The sequence below is a fragment of the Aethalodelphis obliquidens genome, unplaced genomic scaffold (genome assembly GCF_003676395.1).
Source record: "Aethalodelphis obliquidens isolate GAN/ISIS:26980383/991018 unplaced genomic scaffold, ASM367639v1 scaffold69, whole genome shotgun sequence".
NCBI lineage: Eukaryota > Metazoa > Chordata > Mammalia > Artiodactyla > Delphinidae > Aethalodelphis > Aethalodelphis obliquidens.
In genome coordinates, this window is record NW_020838013.1 from 2308600 (window position 1) to 2316036 (window position 7437).

Here is a 7437-nt window from a genome sequence, read left to right on the forward strand (position 1 = left end):
ACAAAAAAGGTAAAGAGAAAACTCTAAGGTATTAGGGGGTGAGCAACCACAGGAAGCAGCTACCACCCCCAGGGCTGAAGGAACAAAGAGAAGAGGCTGGAATCTTTAAACTCAGAATAATGTCCCTCCCTTAGAAACTCAGCAGGAGGGCCCCTCCTCCAGGTCTGGGGCCCACCTCTGAGGGGAGGTACTGGCTGCGCTGGTGTCTCTGAAGAGTAGAGAGGGCATGATGAAGTTGGTCTGCAAGTGTTGGAAAAACTGTGTTGACCTAAAACAATAAAACGGCCAATTTACCAGCAAAATGGGTTTATTCAGCAACAGTAAAGAATTGCAACTCAGGACATACGTTTACTGTGAACCACAGGCAAGTCAAAGAACAAAGGAGGTAAGTGTTCTTTTATAGAGGAGAAGGGGGAGCTGGGAGGGGCTGTTTTGTTATAAACAAAGGGTCCATTGGAGGAAACTGGAAGTTCAAAGTGTCGTCGCTTTTCATTGGCTGAGTGTGGCAGTCTCTCATTGGTTGGGCCGTTGCGGGACAAAGAGAAATTCTTCCTTCCTCCCGCTGGGTGGTAAGTAGCAATCTTGTTGGGTCTGCAATTGAGGTCAAGTGGCAGGGTATGAGAGTTCCCCCTTCTGACTTCATTTCAAATGAGGTTTCTGTTTATTAATTTTCACAACTGCAAACTGGATCCCACCCGCTGCTGTGGGCAGGAAATGCTGCTGCTGGGCTGAAGAAGCTTTGCTGGGATAAAGTTCACCAGAACAGGAAGCAAACAGGAAGAAGTGTCTTCCTTCTCCATCTTTGTCCACTATGGGCAGAACCTAACAGGGACTTTTCTGACAAAGCAGAAACATTTACTGAGTTCCAGCCCCAGGTTCACAAAGCCAAATGGAGAAGAGTGCTTTGGAGCTGAGACAATAATTTCATAATTGACCTGTTTGCTTCAATGATTTTTGCACACTTCAGTCCATCCTCTTCCATCTTGCAGTGGGACTGAAAATTACAGTGGCTACATAAAAGTGCTGTGCTTTCTTTTTTTTAAATTTATTTATTTAAATTTTGGCTGCGTTGGGTCTTTGTTGCTGTGCACAGGCTTTCTCTAGTTGCAGCAAGTGGGGGCTACTCTTCCTTGTGGTGTGCGGGCTTCTCACTGCGGACTTCTCTTGTTGTGGAGCATGGGCTCTAGGCACGTGGGCTTCAGCAGTTGTGGCACGCAGGCTCAGTAGTTGTGGTGCACAGGCTTAGTTGCTCCGTGGCATGTGGGATCTTCCCAGACCAGGGCTCGAACCCGTGTCCCCTGTATTGGCAGGTGGATTCTTAACTACTGTGCCACCAGGGAAGACCCTCGTTTGTTTTTTAATCTCTCAAAATGAATAATATCTTGACTATTTTACACAGTCTGTATTGACGTAGGATAACTCACATTGCATGTTTACCAATTGATTTGCCCACCATTTCTTTTTTCATTTTAGGCGTTTTCTTTTCTTTTTCTTTATTTCTTTATTTTTGGCTGCATTGGATCTTTGTTTCTGCGCAGGCTTTCTCTAGTTGCGGTGAGCGGGGGCTACTCTTTGTTGCGGTGCGCAGGCTTCTCATTGTGGTGGCTTCTCTTGTTGCAGAGCATGGGCTCTAGGCATGCGGGCTTCAGTAGTTGTGGCACATGGGCTCAGTAGTTGTAATTCGCAGGCTCTAGAGCGCAGGCTCAGTAGTTGTGGTGCACGGTCTTAGTTGCTCCACAGCATGTAGGATCTTCCCGGACCAGGACTCGAACCCGTGTCCCCTGCATTGGCAGGCAGATTCTTAACCACTGCGCCACCAGGGAAGCCCTCAGGCCTTATGGGATTGTTTTCCTTCTTCCTGAAGTACCTCCTTTAGAACCTCCTTTGGTTGGCATTTGTTGCTGGTAAACTCTCGATTTTTGTTTGTAAAATCTTTATTTCACATTAATGACACTTTGAAAACATTATTACACTGTCTTCTGGCTTCCACTGTAGCCGGTGATAAGTCTGTTTTCAGCCTAATTGTCATTGTTTTACTGATAATCTATCTTTTCAAATAACTTGATATTTAAATGGAAGAACAATAGGTATATTTAAAAGGACATTAATTTGCGAAGAAATAAATGGCAGACAAAGTCCTGATCCATCTCTGAGACCTTAGGCAAGTTTCTTAACCTCTGAGTCCCGTGGCTTCATGGTAAGACGGAATCTGTACTCTGCATGGTGGTTGTGGGAATCAGAGAAGCCGCATACATGCCCTGGACAAATAGAGAAACTCCACTGACATGGTTATTTCCATGGATTCCATCTCTTTTCACATTTTTATGACACTTAAAGGTTAAAAATTTGAGTCTGTCAACAATGATGTTTAGTGCTTATTTTGAAATATCAAAACATAATTCCAACTATGGCTCAGTTTATTATTTCCTGTTATATAGAATTTTCTTTTCAATTAACTTAATAAGGAAACCTATAAGCCTCTGCTAATTAATTTCTCGGCACCAACTACAGTAGCTCAAACTCAGAATATTATCATGTCAAAGTGGAACAAAAGAAGAAAGGGAGTTTTGGGTACTCCTTTAGGCAAGAGACTGATAGTTGGGGCTTCCCTGGTGGCGCAGTGGTTGAGAGTCCGCCTGCCGATGCAGGGGACGCGGGTTCGTGCCCCGGTCCGGGAGGATCCCACATGCCGCGGAGCGGCTGGGCCTGTGAGCCATGGCCGCGGAGCCTGCGCGTCCGGAGCCTGTGCTCCGCAACGGGAGAGGCCACAACAGTGAAAGGCCCGCGTACCGTAAAAAATACAGTTTTTGGTTTTTTTTTAAATCACGAATTTTGATTTAGAAGTTTTCCTAAAATGGTCGTCATATTTGTATCTGCATTGGACAACTTGACATTCAAAGCAAGCAGGTTCCCTTCGGATTAAACTTAGATTATTCATCTGGGGAATTATTTACCGTCAGCAGAGTCGGCTGCTTGCTCATCTAGGCCTTCTAACAGCCCAGCTGTCCACTAACTCATCTGTGTTCCTCTGCAAAGAACACCCTTCTCACCCTCACCACTCAGAAGTTGTGCTCAATGATCAAGGGATCGATCCAAGAGGAAGACGTAACAATTGTAAATGTTTACGCACCAACACAGGAGCACCTCAGTACATAAGGCAAACACTGACAGCCATAAAAGGGGAAATCGACAGTAACACATTCATAGTAGGGGACTTTAACACCCCACTTTCACCAATGGACAGATCATCCAAAATGAAAATAAATAAGGAAACACAAGCTTAAATGATACATCAAACGAGATGGACTTAATTGATATTTATAGGACATGCCATCCAAAAACAACAGAATACACATTTTTCTCAAGTGCTCATGGAACATTCTCCAGGATAGATCATATCTTGGGTCACAAATCAAGCCTTGGTAAATTTAAGAAAATTGAAATTGTATCAAGTATCTTTTCCGACCACAACGCTATGAGACTCGATATCAATTACAGGAGAAGATCTGTAAAAAATACAAACACGTGGAGGCTAAACAATACACTACTTAATGACGAAGTGATCACTGAAGAAATCAAAGGGGAAATCAAAAAATACCTAGAAACAAATGACAATGGAGACACGACGACTCAAAATCTATGGGATGCAGCAAAAGCAGTTCTAAGAGGGAAGTTTATAGCAATACAATCTTACCTTAAGAAACAGGAAACATCTCGAATAAACAACCTAACCTTGCACCTAAAGCAATTAGAGAAAGAAGAACAAAAAAAACCCAAAGTTAGCAGGAGGAAAGAAATCATAAAAATCAGATCAGAAATAAATGAAAAAGAAATGAAGGAAACGATAGCAAAGATCAATAAAACTAAAAGCTGGTTCTTTGAAAGGATAAACAAAATTGATAAACCATTAGCCAGACTCATCAAGAAAAAAAGAAGACTCAAATCAATAGAATTAGAAATGAAAAAGGAGAAGTAACAACTGACACTGCAGAAATACAAAAGATCATGAGAGATTACTACAAGCAACTCTATGCCAATAAAATGGACAACCTGGAAGAAATGGACAAATTCTTAGAAAGGCACAACCTGCCAAGACTGAATCAGGAAGAAATAGAAAATATGAACAGACCAATCACAAGCACTGAAATTGAAACTGTGATTAAAAATCTTCCAACAAGCAAAAGCCCAGGACCAGATGGCTTCACAGGCGAATTCTATCAAACATTTAGAGAAGAGCTATCAGCTATCCTTCTCAGACTCTTCCAAAATATAGCAGAGGGAGGAACACTCCCCAACTCATTCTACGAGTCCACCATCACCTTGATACCAAAACCAGACAAGGATGTCACAAAGAAAGAAAACTATAGGCCAATATCACTGATGAACATAGATGCAAAAATAACAAAATACTAGCAAACAGAATCCAACAGCACATTAAACGGATCATACACCATGATCAAGTGGGGTTTATTCCAGGAATGCAAGGATTCTTCAATATACGCAAATCAATCAACGTGATACACCATATTAACAAATTGAAGGAGAAAAACCATATGATCATCTCAATAGATGCAGAGAAAGCTTTTGACAAAATTCAACACCCATTTATGATAAAAACCCTGCAGAAAGTAGGCATAGAGGGAACTTTCCTCAACATAATAAAGGCCATATATGACAAACCCACAGCCAACATCATCCTCAATGGTGAAAAACTGAAAGCATTTCCACTAAGATCAGGAACAAGACAAGGTTGCCCACTCTCACCACTCTTATTCAACATAGTTTTGGAAGTTTTAGCCACAGCAATCAGAGAAGAAAAGGAAATAAAAGGAATCCAAATCGGAAAAGAAGAAGTAAAGCTGTCACTGTTTGCAGATGACATGATACTATACATACAGAATCCTAAAGATGCTACCAGAAAACTACTAGAGCTAATCAATGAATTTGGTAAAGTAGCAGTATACAAAATTAATGCACAGAAATCTCTGGCATTCCTATACACTAAGGATGAAAAATCTGAAAGTGAAATCAAGAAAACACTCCCATTTACCATTGCAACAAAAAGAATAAAATACCTAGGAATAAACCTACCTAAGGAGACAAAAGACCTGTATGCAGAAAATTATAAGACACTGATGAAAGAAATTAAAAATGATACAAATAGATGGAGAGCTATACCATGTTCTTGGATTGGAAGAATCAACATTGTGAAAATGACTCTACTACCCAAAGACTCTACTACCCAAAGACTCTACTACTACAGATTCAATGCAATCCCTATGAAACTACCACTGGCATTTTTCACAGAACTAGAACAAAAAATTTCACAATTTGTATGGAAACACAAAAGACCCCGAATAGCCAAAGCAATCTTGAGAACGAAAAATGGAGCTGGAGGAATCAGGCTTCCTGACTTCAGACTATACTACAAAGCTACAGTAATCAAGACAGTATGGTACTGGCACAAAAACAGAAATATAGATCAATGGAACAGGATAGAAAGCCCAGAGATAAACCCACGCACATATGGTCACCTTATCTTTGACAAAGGAGGCAGAATGTACAGTGGAGAAAGGACAGCCTATTCAATAAGTGGTGCTGGGAAAACTGGACAGCTACATGTAAAAGTATGAGATTAGATCACTCCCTAACACCATACACAAAAATAAGCTCAAAGTGGATTAAAGACCTAAATGTAAGGCCAGAAACTATCAAACTCTTAGAGGAAAACATAGGCAGAACACTCTATGACATAAATCACAGCAAGGTCCTTTTTGACCCACCTCCTAGAGAAATGGAAATAAAAACAAAAGTAAACAAATGGGACCTAATGAAACTTAAAAGCTTTTGCACAGCAAAGGAAACCATAAAGAAGACAAAAAGACAACCCTCAGAATGGGAGAAAATATTTGCAAATGAAGCAACTGACAAAGGATTAATCTCCAAAATTTATAAGCAGCTCATGCAGCTTAATAACAAAAAAACAAACAACCCAATCCAAAAATGGGCAGAAGACCTAAATAGACATTTCTCCAAAGAAGATATACACAGTGCCAACAAACACATGAAAGAATGCTCAACATCACTAATCATTAGAGAAATGCAAATCAAAACTACAATGAGATATCATCTCACACCAGTCAGAATGGCCATCATCAAAAAATCTAGAAACAATAAATGCTGGAGAGGGTGTGGAGAAAAGGGAACCCTCTTACACTGTTGGTGGGAATGTAAATTGATACAGCCACTGTGGAGAACAGTATGGAGGTTCCTTAAAAAGCTACAAATAGAACTACCATATGACCCAGCAATCCCACTACTGGGCATATACCCTGAGAAAACCATAATTCAAAAAGAGTCATGTACCAAAATGTTCATTGCAGCTCTATTTACAATAGCCCAGAGATGGAAACAACCTAAGTGTCCATCATCGGATGAATGGATAAAGAAGATGTGGCACATATATACAATGGAATATTACTCAGCCATAAAAAGAGACGAAATTGAGCTATTTGTAATGAGGTGGATAGACCTAGAGTCTGTCACACAGAGTGAAGTAAGTCAGAAAGAGAGAGACAAATACCGTATGCTAACACATATATATGGAATTTAAGAAAAAATAATGTCATGAAAAACCTAGGGGTGAAACAGGAATAAAGACACAGACTTACTAGAGAATGGACTTGAGGCTATGGGGAGGGGGAAGGGTAAACGGTGACAAAGCGATAAAGAGGCATGGACATATATACACTACCAAACGTAAGGTAGATAGCTAGTGGGAAGCAGCCGCATAGCACAGGGAGATCAGCTCGGTGCTTTGTGACCGCCTGGAGGGGTGGGATAGGGAGGGTGGGAGGGAGGGAGACGCAAGCGGGAAGAGATATGGGAACATATGTATATGTATAACTGATTCATTTTGTTGTGAAGCTGAAACTAACATACCATTGTAAAGCAATTATACTCCAATAAAGATGTTTAAAAAAAAAAAAAGTTGTGCTCATTTTGAAATCACACCTTTCTCATCTGTTTTAATGTATTGACGTTGTACAAGGGAAAAAGACAAGATATATTGAGAAATAAATTGTGTGAGAGGGTTAAGGAATCCTAAACTATTAACCTATGAAGGTTAGTAATGAGAATGTCTCCCTATTCCTTAAAAGCATGGATGCAAAGGGACAGTATCCTTGATTGGAAAAGAAACCATCACTTCCCACCTACTTTCTCAACAAGAAGGTAATTTAATTCTTTGCCCGAACCTTGTTTGCCCAATAGGACACTGTGTGCAGATGTTACTATTTTCCGATACCTCTTCTCTTTCTGTTCTCAGGTTGTCTTTGTGGACGACATCAACCTGCCTGCTCCAGGGGAAGATGGGGCTCAACCTCCTGCTGAGTTACTTAGACGGCAGTTCGATCACTGGAGTCAGAATGACCTAAA